The 15,699-nt window shown below is 34.7% G+C and overlaps 1 long non-coding RNA gene across 1 annotated transcript in view; it reads right to left on the bottom strand.

Moving 5' to 3' along the window:
- Positions 1–15,010, bottom strand: part of LOC146767574 (uncharacterized) — a 66,889-nt gene extending 51,879 nt beyond the window's left edge. The window contains exon 1 of the long non-coding RNA XR_014954772.1: positions 3,624–15,010. This is a non-coding gene — a long non-coding RNA (uncharacterized LOC146767574). The remainder of the gene's footprint in view (positions 1–3,623) is intronic.
- Positions 15,011–15,699: the final 689 nt, after the last annotated feature.

Genomic DNA, 15,699 nt, shown 5'->3' with positions numbered 1-15,699 from the left:
CTGCCAAAGGAATGATGATAAAATCAGATTCCAATAGTATGACTAGCAATTACATTTTTTTATTAGCATCTTGTTATGTTTCCTATAGGTCATTAATTGTTTTCTGCTTTTGAGTTAGCTACCAGCCTGCCTTCTTGTTTTAAGAATTGGTGTCAATTCAAATATAGGTTAAAAGAAAAAGGGAAAGAGAAGCTATTTTTTACAGTATAAGAAGCTCAAAACAAGGCAGAAAATGTCTTACAGTAAAAGCAGTACAAAAAGCAGAAAGCACATAATTAAACTGAATTGGAATGAAATGCAATTCCTAATGTATCTACTGAACTATTTTATGACAATTTCTGTGATCAGAACTCCATTTCTGCTGTGCTGTAATTAGTTTCTATAGGTGCATTTTTTTCCAGTGTTAATGGGGGTGACTGATGTAAAAATGTACATATTCATGGAGGTACAATACCAAAACCACTGTAGGTCTCAGCACAGATAACTGTTTAGATCTCTGAATCTCTTTCTGAAATTCCTCTGGAAATACAGTAGGCTATCTCTAACCCTCCTGTACCTGACACCATTTCTTCTTCGCAGACTCCTGCCTTTAGAGGAACTCATTGGTACTTTTTTCATCTGCTACTTTTGGTACTTTTACTTTTTCATATCTGAAAATACTAACATCAGTCTAAGGACTGACCATGCATTTCATGGTAGCTTCTCTGTGCTACGCTGTTGTCAGTTACTTGTCAGTTTCCTATTTATCCACTTCTCAGGTCCTACCCTAATAATCATCTTCTCCAGTTTAACTAATATTTTCTTATTAAGCATCAAATATTTTCCCAGCTTCCAAGCAGATTATATCTAGATTAGAACTATTTCCCTTGTCTAGAAAAGCAATTATCTTCCCAAAGAAGGCTACCAGATTAGTCTGGCACAATTTGTCTTTGTCAAATTGAGGCTGCATTTTATAACATTTTTTCTGTACCTCTGTGCCTTCATTCTTTCCTGTTGTAAAAACATAGTCCAGACAGAGCCACGATTGTAAGGATAACCCTATTTTAGTGTCTTAAATATGTGTAACATTAAATTTTTTTCTCTATTGTGGCATTTACTGGAACTTGATGGATTTTTCTCCTCTTCTAGCAAACCTGTTACATTGTGTCAGTATTCTAGTGATTCTGGGAAAGCAGCAATCCATCTTAGTTTTTATATATGAAGTAGTAAGTGTGCTCTTCTCCATATCAAATGGTCATTTGTGTCCCATATCACCCCTGTAGCTTCACTGAAAATTGAACATCAGACTAAACTTCAGCATAGACTTAATCCTTATCCCTCTTTCCTAGACACTGTTTTAACTTCATATGAATTCTCCTTTATTTATAGAAGCATCATTATGTTAATTAAAAAAAAAAAACTAACAAAGGACCACAGAAATGAGATCACTTATCCTAAAAGTAGTAAGCTTTAAATGATAATTTTCTAATTAGGCCTATTTTTATTTCCTTTAGACTGTCCATTCTTTGATTATTCCCATTAATTTTTTATTTATTTATACATTCATTAATTTTTATTTTATTTTGGTCCTTATGGTTTCTACAACTTTGTCATCTGGGGTTTTAGTTGATTGATATTTTTTAAAAATTAATGTTCCTTCTATAGTGAAATGTGAATGAAAAACACAGTTTCATATTCTGCTTAGCTTTACTTAAGAGAAGATTATTTTATTGATGTCTTCACTTTGAATCAGAAGCTTTAAAGACTAGTTTGTGGTTTTCCTTCTATTTCAAGTGAATTATCTCTTGATTTTTCTTCCCAAGGTGATTTTCTACAACTATGTTTTTATGTAACATGCTTGTTAGTTACAAAAATATTCAATAACATAGTATGTTTCTTTCTGGTGTATAAATTTGTTGATTACTGAGTGCAAGACAATACAAACAATTTCATTTTAGCATTTGTCTGCAGTATATATCTGGGAAGTTCAAATTACTCTTAGTGACAGTTTCTGGTAGTATTTCCAGATGTCTTTCTATATGTAAACATGAGTTTGTGCTTGTATAGTGGTCCACATTAATTGTTTACACTTTCCCCTCCAGTACATGCAATATTTGCCATCATTTTAAAATAAATATGACAATAAATATGCAATTCCTGCTTACATCTTTAAGAGTATCATGTTCTAAAGTTATGGCACTGCTCTCACAGCCTTACTCTTCTATGTGACAAAACTGCCTAGAGGGCTTATATGAGTCTTCTGTTTTTTTTTTCTCTGCATTTCCATTACCCTTATTCTATCCAGCCTGATAGTCAACATCACTATCTTAAGTTCTTCATGTCTGCATTTTTAAGCTGGAATTTCTATATTTCACTTTTTTGTAGAGATATCCATTAATTTATTTTTAGAACATTTAAATTTAACTGTTTAAAAGCTGCTTTCATTTCTAGTGATCACAAATAATTAACTAAATGAATTAATTGGCAGTTTTTTTAATTTATCCCATTTAAAACTCTATAATAAAAAAGATGAATGTTATATTGTTCCAAAATTCTCAATAATTTTCAATCTCATGATCCTGATATCACTTGTGTTGGCAAAAACCAAAGAAAATTTATACCAACATAAAAACCAATCCAACATTAGAATATTTTCCAAATGACAAATTCGTCTAAACTTTCCTTCTAGCACCAGATGTCATTTATCTCTTTTACTATGTCTCTGTTTTTTTTTTCTTGTAGAATATAGGTTAAGATTACATAGCTGAGTATTTTCCCTTTCTGGAATAATAATTTTCTATCTGTCCCTGTTGAACTATTATTGCCATTTATGTGGCCTCAAAGTCTGCAGCATTTGGGATTTTCAAACACGTGTCCCTTGCAATGTATCTCTTCAGGAGAGTAGACTGTTAAACTAAGTCAGATTCCTTCTCATCATAAAGCTAAATCTTCTTCCCTCTAAGTTTTAGATGTGAAAGAAATATGACTGTGTAAGATCCATGGCAATCTAGCCAGAGAAGAAAGAGGAGAAGGAATATCAGGATTTGATGCACGCCACCATACATAATGTATTGATAAAATATAGCATGAAGTTCTAGGTGAAGATATGGGCAAGATGTGAAATATTTCTGCTTCAAAATGAGTCCATTCTTTGTAGAGAACAGAAATGGCTTTAAACTGGGGCAGACTTGTCCTAAGCTTTGCCTAAGACTGTGTACAACCTGAAGAAATCTCTAGTTCTTCCCTTTCTGCTACTCAAATTTTTTTCTTTAAACCAAATAACCACATACATTAAGAATCAATCATGTCTAAAAATTTTAAATAAAACACCTCAGATGTTTCTTCTTCTAGGAAGATAAAGGAAGAATACTGGATGTACCTTAGTCATTTTCTTGTTGTTCTCTGGGTAATTATACTACAGAAAATCTACAGGCTTTAAAATTAACTCCTGAGTTCTTCACAGTTATAAATTAATCTACTCCAATAACCTTGTCTGGCCACAGCACAAATAGGAGAAGGATTGATGGACTGAGAGCTTTCTTTGAGGCTGAAGTTTCAGCTATGCTTTTCTAAGTAAGGCATGTTTTTTTAGAAAAACTGTCATTGTATAGCTCCTGCTATATTCAAATATCTTCCACTATTACCTTCAGCTGCCACTGGATGAGTTCAAAAGTACTTCTGCAAAGCAGACCACAGTCTCAAGTCAGGCCATGGGAAACTGGTGAATGTATAGCTTGTGGCCTCCTATAAAAAGTTAGCACAGGGTTACTCTGTTCTCCAAGGTGACCTTGACTGAACTAATTAAACCATTCTTCCCACTTTTCCCCATGCCCCTGCTCCATCTTTGCTTCAACTACTTTGCTTCAACTCCTGCTTTAAATGGGGGGATCCAGGTCAAAGCAAGCATCTGTACAGTAAAGTCTTGTTTTGGTCCTCCATAAGGTATGCTTCTTGAAAGGAAAAAAAGCATATTGCTATGTAATAATTATTTTTTCTTCATGTATGCTCATAGTGATTGTACAATTAAGATGGCCTAAGCGACTTTTTCTCAAGTATTACCAAATTTGGATTTCCACCATAACTAATTGCAATATGTCACCAGAAAATTGTCTCACAAATTGATTAAGAATACTGATATCTATGCATGGAAATACTGAATCATTTTACAGACTACTAATAACTTCAGCTAATATAGTAATGGAGCAGGTCAGGGCTGCTGGGGTCCTCTCTAAGTTCCAATGAGACAGTAGATATTTATTGTCACAAATTGTCCTGTCAGTTCTTCAAAGACTTTATTTGCTGAACTTATCATCTTGCAAAGATTTAGGTTCTCACCTAAGACTCATTTCTACATCACATCAAGTACAATCTTTATTCCTTAATTCCTGACACATTCCCCCCAAAAAAATCTTACCTCTTATCCTCTTTTTTACATGATATAGTCCTAGTCTCCCAGGGCCTGATCCCTTTGACGTTGTTTCTCATTGCAGCTATTCTCTGCAGCTCCTCCTTTGCCACTTCATGGCTGATGTAGGTGTTAATACTACAGAACTCAGCAGACCATGTTCACTTTATCTACTTGTGCCACTGGCTTTAAAATATCACAGAGCTACATATATAAGAAAAATGTTACATAGCCATAAATTGAACCTCTCAACTCCTTGCCTGAAATTCTTTGCATACGATATAAGAAATCTTTGCTCAGCCTAAATCTTTTTGTTTCAAACCTTAGAATATAAAGAGACAATGAAAGCCAAATTTCAGTTTTCATCCCACGTTGTTATCCGCAGCTGCCAAATGCCAGTCTGCAGCTTTAAATTATATTAACTATTTAAATAACTTCTTTCCTTATCATCTTCCACCCTCCGTGCTCCTTTTTGAATTTCTGTCGTGAGTTAAACAACGTATCTTTTGACTCATTCTCAGAAATGACTGGATTGTTTTGGCAAAAAAAGCATTCTAACACATATTTTAAAAACCTCAGAGCAGACACTAAGGAACATTTAAGCCCAAATATCTACTAATTGGCAAACTGAAAAGGTCTAAAATCACCTTTTTATAATGGAAAGTGTCAGGGAACATTAATGAGCATAGCTACCAGCCCATTTTTGGCCTTCAGTGGTTTCTTCAGCACTAGCTATAAAGAACACCATGCCTGGTAGAAGCAGCCAGCTCAGAGGCTTTAGCTCTCACAGGTGACATCCTGCTGGCCCAGCTGTGGGGTTTTTTTTTTGTGCTTTGTGACTTTATTTGTGGGAATCCAGCAGGGGTTCCTGCAGAATATTATCACTTCAAGATGTTCTACCCTGGGGTGGTATCAAACCAAGGTCCAACCAACATGTCTACAACCAGAATATTTCAGAAATTGTTCGCTTATACCTTTTTTTTATTAACCCTTTGACTTGTTCATAAAAACAGGAATTTATTCTTAATTTAGATATATACATAATATGATTCAGTAATTGTTATCCAGAGGTCCTATTTGCATTTAAATCTTCAGTCTCTCTCTGCACAAAATTACTTTTGAAGGATGGGTAGAGGGCTGATTTGTCCAAAGGAAAATTTAGTACATCAACAAATTACCATTAATTAACAAATTATATCACACTTTCACACCAGCTTTCTATCTTTAAAAGAATAAACACAATCTTTTGGAAGAGATTTGGCATGTTTGGTAGATAGCAATCTGGCTCCAACCCTAAGTGGTGGATGTTTTCAACTGGACTCATCAAACAGGTGAACTGTCTGAAAAATTACTGAGACTAGGTCAACTGGAATTGTAAACCTAGGGAATCATACTACAAGAATAATTTAACACCAGAGACATAAACAAAACAAAGCATTTGCATCAGTAAGGGAACAGATTAAAAAGGAACTAATTACAAATACTTAGATAGGTTTATCCTTCCATCAGTAAAGTAGTGTTTAAATACAATAGTATTTAATAGAGTTAAAATACAATATATAAAATTTATTTCCAAAGGGTTTAAAAGTAAGATTAGGCACTACAAAGGAATTATTGTCCTTATAGTCTGTGGATCCTAGAATACTTGTAGCAATTGGCAGAGTATGAATATGGAAGGCACAGGAATTCTCCCCTCTGGAAAGAAACACTTTTAATTCCCTGTAGTAGGCAATTAAATATCACTTAATATACATTGACACATATATTATTTGCATTTGATTTGTTTGAAACACCTTCAATTTCATTTTTTGGAGGAGTACAACAAAAATAGCAGCCCTCAAGTACATTTGGGTTGGGAATATAGATGGAAAAAAGTATGAATACTTTATCATCCAAAATTTTTACAGCTGAAAGAGGTAACGATACTGTCTTTTATACTGGGTTTTAGAACTGATATAATATATGCAGCTAAAACTTTACTAACCCCACATTTTATAAAAGTGATTATCAGTTGATTAAAACAGCATATTAGAGACCATAACTTTAAATTTGTATTCACATCGTGCAAAATAGTGAAGAATAAGAAGGAGTCATAAGAAGTTATATTACTCACCAAATATTGCCCTCATTTCACCACATATTACAAAGTAATTGGAAGAGATATAGATGTGGTGTCCTTCCTGACTGGGACAAATTGATGGTGGTCTGAGACGGGAAATGCAACTACGTCCAAACACTTCTTTCAGAGTAAGTTGATTCTTAACATTAGGGAGGTGGCTCACAGCAAATATGGGAACTGTGACTCACAGGCTGCTTTGGCTTGCAAGGAACAACAAAAGCTTTCCCACACTCTTGTGTTTACCCTAAGCATGTAAATTCATATCTTGACTTTCATCACTTGCTCATGCAAAGTTCCTATCAAAGTCAGTGGGAATTTTGAAGATGTAGAGAATAGTTTACATCTTTAACTACAATAAGTTTTTTGATTAAATGTTCCAAACCTCCCTTCCCACTATTCCCAGACATGAATAATAAAATTTACTTAGTTGTATTAATTTTCGTGTGATGAGGAATTGTTACCCTTTATATCACCTAAGTCTGTGTTCCTTTTCCCTGATCCTATCTACCATCTGCATGTTTGAGCTAATGCAGAGCAGACAGCATAGTTCAGGGCTGCCAGTTGTCAGGCTTTTCCTGCTGCACAATACTACTTCCACCACTTTATTTGGTAAACATAATGAACTTTTCATCTCTTTGCCCTTAAATATGAAATGTGTTCAAATAGACAGCATTTTCTTCCCATCCTCACTTCAGCAGAAAAGGAAAATATAGAGAATGAACTATCCCTTCTTCGCTTCATGAAATAAATTACTGCTAGAAGAAAGTGTTTCATGTTATCTTTAATCACACCAGAATAGGATGAAAACATGTTGTATTTTCTTTCTTTAGACAGAACTTTCCAGAAAGTAGTGATGGTGACAGTGGTGAAAGAAACTGTCCTTAGCAGAAGCTCACAGGGAACCCCAGTTAATTTTTGAAAAATAGAAGTAAACTAAAATTAGGTTCCCATAATTAAAATCAAGCACTGAGAATTGAAACAACTTCTGCATTATTCACATCCCTTTTGACAATTGAAGTCATGGAACTCAATACCCCTCAGGGAATATTTGGTCTGAAGGCTGAAGATGACTCCACTTCTTTGTAGGTTTTACAATAAACCTGGTAAAATAATATATAAACAATTCTGATGAACTGGAATTTAAAGGTACATGCCTACAATTTTATGGAATAGCAATGAATCTGAGCAAGTGGCAGACTAAAGCAGGTAGGCTAAATTTCCAGAAGAACCTTCTCTACCAACAGTACATCCCTTCAGACCTTAGAATGCCTCTTGCAACACTGCATCCCTCATATCTCCACCTAGAAAAAAGTCTTTCTGCATGAATAATCCTTGTTCCCTAGCAGGGAGCCTCTTTTATCTTTTCTGAGTAGCAGCAAGGGGCAGATGTTGTCCCAAATATCAACCTTGCTGTGTGGCAGTTGTTATATTCACCCTGGTCAAAGCCTTCCTCCCAGAGGGTGGAAGGACAACATTTTGTAAAGGGAAGTAAGAAGAGGAAAGAGGGAACTTCTCCATGACTGAACAAGATGTGCATTATATTACAAGTAAATGGAATCATTTTATGTGCAGTGGGGTTGCTTGATTTTGAATGGATAGTTCACAGACCCCTTAGTTGTTCTTGTAAAACTGTGCATTTACAGTTTAGAAGAGTTGAAAATGAAATGAGCTGCTAGTTTTGGCACAATGGTAGAAGATATGTATACGCAGAGCAATCTTATAATCAACAACTCCTTAAAACGTAATTTTCTTTTATGATATTGAAAAACCTTATATGGCATTTTTCCTGTCTTTTTTAACTGGGATGTAAAATGAAGACATACCTTTTTTTTCATTCAAGGTATATTATGTATTTGACCCATCCTAAAAAGTGTGAGAAGTGGGACATTAATGGCAAGTAGCTCATGAAGACCAGTTTTACAGCCTGGGGAACTTTAACCAGAGTGCACATGGAACGAATGAAAAATTTACATGGAAAGAGTTTAATAGTGTCTTGCACTGGGAAGATTTGCTTGTATCTTTCATTCTCTTCTAGATGCACATATTTTATATTGGTTGTACTGCAAATTTATATGCATGATTGAACTCAAACATTATGCAGCCTTAGCTATTATTTCAATATTTTGAGTGAATTCTAGTGGTAGACTGTTCAGGCTCATCTGCATTACATTGATTTGATTTGTTCTGCACACCAGCAGATTTGTTCTGCACACCAGCAGAGGTATTTTGAAGTAGTTTATAAATGTTTCTAAGTATTCATAGTTATAAGTCCATGGTAAGTGGATCTTCCTTCCCTTAGTACATTTGTGTTTTTTCTGCTCTCTGAGAAGATGGTTGATTAGATCCCATGGGTGAATACTTTTGGAGACTGGTTAGTTTGTTGTAAATCCATGTGGTGCCTGATACTGAAAATAATTGGAAGCTTTATTTGTTAATAGTGTACTTATTAAAAAAAACTCAAAGAGTTTCAGAAAGCTGATCATGAATCTATCTCAGTAATCCATTCCACTTTTTCCAGTCTCCTTATAAATATGTGAATGATACAACTTTACCTGTTAGTCTGTTGAAGTGGAGAGTCTCAATTTCCAGATTGGCCAGTCTCTGTGTATTACTGTCTCTACTATTGCACTGAAGAAGGCTGAAGCTTGAAAGGTCATTTAACTATATCAAACCACCTGCAGGTGTGTAAGAAAAGAACATCCTTCCTGGAGCTCTTCTCTATGGCTGGAAATGCTCTGGCATGAGAAGTGCTGAGTGTGGGTAGGGAGGAACCTTGCTGCTGCACAACAGAAGTGGAAATGCTCCACACAAGAGAAAAATCAGGCAGCAGCTCATGAGAAAAGAAAGACCCAAAGTGACTCATGGTAGTTCTCAACCATAGTCAGTCAAAATTTTACCTTTCTCCTTTTTAATATTTTATTTTAGCTATAAGTCAGTGTTAGCATTTTGAATAGATGTTTTGGGTAACTGTGCAGCCAGATACAAAAAACAAAACAAAATCTAGATGTCTAAATCTCTAAGCATATCAGAAAGCTAGAAGTCATGCAGAATACTGTGGGAATAACTTGTAATACTTAATTTTTAGTTTGTGAGCTTGTTCTAGGCTATGAAAAGGTGAATTGTATTAAAAGACCAACAATTACTGAAAATCTGAAGGGAAGAGTAAATGTCATGTAGAACATTAATAAAGTTTAGGAGGAAATGAGACAAAAATAATTTAAAAAATCATGTTTAATTGATTGTTCATTTGTTATGCATTAAAAGTATTCAGTGACTAATGAAATTTTTACTATCTCAGATGGACAGCACTAGCAGAAGAATTAATGAAATTATAGACAGCTTCAGCAAAGTGCTAATAGTTATAGTCTGCAATTTTCATTTTCTAATGACCTAATTGATTTTAAAAATAAGAAATAAGAAAGCAAACCCTGTGTCATGCTTTAGTGAAATATGTACATAAAGTATTACCTTAGCTGCCTGGTATGTGCAGTTCAGCCAAATTCTTCATTAATTACTCTTGTAGTGAAAGGAAACCAACATAATTATTGTAACAACTAGAGAGATTGTGGATTTTTTTCCACTAGCTCTTACAGTGATGAATACTGTCTGCTGTGTTGGACTGATTTCAAGATTCCAATGTAAAAATAGCACATTAAACAGTTAAAATAAATAATTGCAAAATTAAGAGTAATTTAATTACAGCTAGTGTGTTGCCAAATTTTATGTATGCATGTTAAAACCTATATATAAGTACTTTTATAATTACTATCACAATATTTTTACATTTTAGCATAATTCTGAATGGGGTTTTGAAGAATTTCTTAGAGACTTCTCTTAGATATACATATATTGAAGCAAAAGGTTAATGTTTGCTAGAGTAAATGAATTCTGAAATACAGATCCATAAGGTGAGTTTACCACTGAGACTGTAATCATCTCTCTTATCAAGGTTTTTCAAAGCTTAATAATGAAATCAGAATCTGATTATGTTTGCTGGGACTTGTGATCCTTTAGACTTTGCCAGACTTTCCTTCAGTATGATCAAGGATGAAAATTATATGAACCTTTTAACATTACTCCCTCTTTTTGCTTTCTTCTAAAGCCTTTTCTTTGTCACCCAAGATCTTTATCCCAAAAGGAAGGAAAAAATCAGCAGATCGGTCCACCATGAGGAGATGTTTTCGCATGGGGGGTTTGGCCAGGCCTTGAGCCCATTCCACCCGGCATTTTTCAGCTCCCGTTAAGGGCCGTGCAGCCAGCATTCCTTCCATGCCCTGCAGGGCTCAAGCTGTGCTTAGGGTGGAACAAGCCCCAGCCTTGTCCTCAGCATCTGAGTGGCAGTCCAATCCAGCTCACAGATATCTACATTCTGTCCTCAGATTCCATCATTTTGCTTGCTCAGGCAGGTTTTAATCTGAACTATTCACTCATTCCTGTGAAAAAGAGGGGTCTATTAGGTGAATTCAGGCTCAGGGAAGATAGACATGCAAGCCAGAAGAAGCCCAGTTGTTTTACTGTAAGTTGTGTTTGGGCACAGTAATTATGTGAGCATAACTTAACCTTCCAATTCATTTTTTATATTTCTGAATTCAGAAAAGTGAATTATTGTTAAAGTTCTCCTTCAGTGCAGTGCATAACACTGTAACAACTTGTAGGAACAGTTAAATCCATATTTCAATGATTTATTTGTTTTAAAAATGGATGACAGATGTGGAAATGAGAGATATGTTTATCATGATGAATTCTTGTGTTGGAACCAAGTTAGCTTTCATCAGCTACTTTGTACCCTTTTATTACACCATTGATCTGAAATCTGATTTTTGTACCTTGACATCAAATGAGGCTCAAAATATGTTTTCAATATTACCTATCTATAAATTCCATCACACTGGTCTTATTTTGATTGTGGTAAGACCATTTTGAAGTTGCAATTAATATAAATTCATGCTGTTTTCTCATTTTATTTCTATTTCCTCCAGCAATCTGGAGTAATGATAGATGGCCACTTCAGGATGTTTTGTGTTCTCTACTGTAAGCAATGTTTTCCAATGACTCAGAGATTGAAGTTTGTTTTACAGTATTTTATTTGGAACACTAGATTATCTTTTATTACTTCTTGGTTTTTTTCCTCTGAAAAAAACTAAACCAGCAAAGAATTTGGCCTGTTTCATGTTTCTATTGAATAGGCAAAATTATCCATTAAGTTCAAGACCACGTACTTTAGTTTTCATGGTGATATAAGACAAAAGAGAGATTAGTTTACGGAACACATAACATTTGTACTCGGAATATTTAAAAAAAACATATTAGGCAAATGAGAAAATCCATGAGAGTTTACCTAAAGAACTTCAGAGAAACCTACTGAATAAAGCTGCCACCAGCTAGCTTTCAGACTGTCAGCTCCTATTCAATCTGTCTTGGCTCAGCTACTTGAACACAATCCTGTGCAGACAACTTGCTTGCCAACTACTCCAGTGTTTTGAATTTAGAACTCTGAACTTGATAGAACACTTCATTTAGACAAATTGATAGACCATAACAGGAATCCTCTGGCTGTGATCCAGCTTTTTTGTCTCAGTTACCTCTGACATAAAACGAGGATACTGTCTGTTTATAAATCTTAGGTAGGTGTATTAAGAGTTTGTGCATTCACTACCCTTAATGGTATCAGTCATGAATAATAGAAATAATAATAGAATATTTGGAGCTCATTAAGCTCATCATGCCTTTGCTTTATTTTATTGAGGTGCAAATAGTCATATTCAGAAGCAGTTGACACATTTAAAATAAAGATTTATAGTCAGATCCACTATCAGCAAGGCACAATAGCACCTGATACAAAATCAGCTTTGTTGGGCAAATATATGACATCTCACATCCTTACAACTCACTTTCACAAAATCTTCCCTGGTAAGCTCAACTTCTCTGATATTCGCAAAGAGGGCCCATCTTTCCTGTCTAATGAATTCCAGTTTCACTCATGGGGCATCCCTACTCATGTTAACTAGATCCATTTTGCTGCCAAATGCAGTGTGACATTTGGTATTTTCTAAATACAGTGGGCCCCAAGCTTGTCCCCAGTAACCAAATTTCACTTCCATTATCCCAGAAGTCAAGAAAAAATTATGTGTCCATGGATTGAAAAAATTAATGTTATGAAAATAAGAGATCTGAGGTGGAGAATGGAGCTAAGATGGGAGAGTGCCTCTAGGCAAACTCAAAAATGTCAGATAGTTTGGGGATACTAGGAGAGGGACTGGGAGAACTCAATGAGATATTTAAGCTTGATGAGGGGGAAAAGAAATGCCAGGGTTTGGAAACTGAGAGACAGTGGGAGGTCTGTATTTTGGGTGAATGAAGGTACACCTTACATCCCCCATGCTAAACTGGTCTGATCTCTAAGTACAGGTCTCATTTCCTGAATGCCTTGCTAGCACTATGCAGCTGGGTATCATGTGGGCAATTAGACTGCTCTTGGGTAAGATGAGAGGAATAGAAGTAATTTCTACTGAAAAAATAAAAACACAAACCAACAAATAAAACCAGATCAAAACAAAAAAACCCCCAAAAAACACAAAAAAAAAAAAATCTCCAAGTCCCTAAAGAAACCCTTACGCCACACATCCTTTCTAATTTCCCAGTACCCTCCCCACTACCCAAACTGTCTGTTTTCAAATTACCTAGTCTATACAACTTCTTGCATCACGAAAATAAGGAGTAGGAGTAAAGGACAGCCCCCCCATGGGATGTTGCTCTATGCAAACATCTATTTTTCCTACATCTAAGGGCAGCACCATTGCCATGTGCTGAAGTTTCAGCCCTGTTCATGACTATTTAGAAACATTGAAAAGCTTGCACAAGAAATTACAAATGCAGTCATGGGCTCAACCAATTACACTTTTCAAAGTGTTTCTCCTAGCTCAGTGAACAAGTAAAGATTTTTAAGGGAAAAGGTCAGTCTGTTGGCTCCCTGTTTTCATAATTTAAATCAGTTGGTTTTCTCTGAGTAATTCAAAACAAAGTCTAAGGACTGCAGGAGAAACATCTTAGTAGAAACAGCAAAAATCATAGAATTTTTTTTTAATACAGTTTAAATGTAACTTACTTCCTTCTAATGCTATGAAAATGTAGATAAAGATAGCTCTTTTAAAACTGTAATGCTGCACAAATACACTTATCTTCAATTTTGACCTTCTGTGCCTCAGGTGTGCCTTAATTTCAAGAATTCAAAATTAAAATTTGTTAAATACATTGGACCAGTCTCATTTCTTACATTTGATTGAAGTCACAGAAGTACTTGCTAATCATGTTTGATTCAAGTAAGTAATTTCCATGAGGCTTAGTTTCTCCATTGTTGGTGTTTTGCTTTCTTAGTCACTGTTAAATTGCCAATTCATTTTTTTTTTTATTCTGTGACTTGCGTGCTCAAGTGAGTTTTCCTCATATCAGGACACTAAACATATTTTGGACCAGTATGATGTTCCCTTGTTCTTTGGAATTCTACTTTTAGTTTGCATAACAAACCATGCTTGGGATCTGTAACCCCTATATAGATAGTTGGTAAGAGAAAATCACAGTAAAAATCTTCTGGGTAAAATGAGGAATTTTCTCCTGGCCTTATGTATGCAGAAAAATAATATCCCATCTTATATATACATTTTAATACCTAGAAAATAGTTTATTATTCCTTTAATGAAGCAGGTGGATTTGTCTCACCACTGGAAATATTGTAGTACATTTACACCCAAAAATTAATTCCTACAAGTGGATAATTAATTTCCCTGATGGTTTGGTGGCTAGTTCTTCTCTAAGGTAACTGGTGAACAGCTAGGGATTTTTATGTTTCTGGAAAGAACAACAACAGCATACAAAGTTTTCTTTCTTGCTGTTCTTCATTGTTTTCATAACAGGTACTCCCCCAGGTGGAAACCCATGTTTTGTAATTCAAGGTCTCCAGAAAGCAACAAGGGAATTATTCATGGAGGAATGGATTTGCTGAATTTGAACTCATTTTGTGAATTCATAAAATATGTTCTAAAGTCTGTGACATTTGGGAAACAGTGAACATTAAGGAGCTTTGGTTTCTAGACCTTTTTTAAACTTTTATGCTTAGCTGACATCCCCCCTTCACAATTGTTAAAAAGTCATGAATTTTAATTATTTAAACTGAGTAGACTATCAAAATAATAACGCCTGACATAAAAACCCCCATGTGAATATTTGTTAATATTAAAAATTCAATTTCACATTTTTCCTTAAAGTTAGATGTCTATTTGTGATTCAGATTCTTGAATTAGTACACCTAAATTATTTTATATACCTTTAATTAAGATACAAATCTACTTCATATTCTACTTCACTAGCATTTTTTATTTTGAAGAGGCTTGGGTTTTGCTTTAGCCTTGGAACAGTTTAAGCTGCTGTCAATCCCACATGGTTCTACTTTTATTTCAAATTTGATCTTACTGAAAATCTATGGTTGATTTGCAAAGGAAGGCTAAAGGTATATATATATATATATATATATATATATATATATATATATATATACACACATATATATATATATACACACATATATATATATATACACACATATATATATATATACACACATATATATATATATACATATATATATATATATATACACACACATATATATATATATATATATATAGTGTCTCTTTCTTTTTCTTCCTTTCAGTATTGTAGAATTGGGTGGTGAGTAGCATCAATCCTGTATTGGCAGTTGGAAGAGAAAATCAGGCTGATACAAATTTCCGAATCTGTCTTGTCATTTATGATGGCTGATGAGCCATAGCTGCTACTCATTGCCCTCAGATGCTATTTTCTGTTTCTTTTCCTCATTTAAAGAGGCTTGCACACTATTTTCTCATTGAGAACAAGATGCGTGCAAACCCACAGGAGATTTCCATTATATGCAAGGCAGCTTCTTAATGGAAGGGAACTAGTTGTTCTGTCTCTTATTTATTCATATTTCTCATTTATCAAAGTTGTTTTGTGCCTTAGGGGTAAAAGTCACAGCTTCTGTAGCATAAAATCAAGCTGTGTTCTTCAGAGAAAATGTTGGAGAGAAGTTGAGTTCTGCCCTGAAACAATTTTCTTGTGATAGGGAAATAAAAGTTTTGAAGCAAAAGTTGCTTTCTCATGGTCCTTTCTACTGGCTGCTTGT

This window comes from Lonchura striata, chromosome 4 (genome assembly GCF_050655825.1).
Source record: "Lonchura striata isolate lonStrDom1 chromosome 4, ASM5065582v1, whole genome shotgun sequence".
Lineage (NCBI taxonomy): Eukaryota > Metazoa > Chordata > Aves > Passeriformes > Estrildidae > Lonchura > Lonchura striata.
This window is presented reverse-complemented; position numbering and strand designations above follow the sequence as displayed.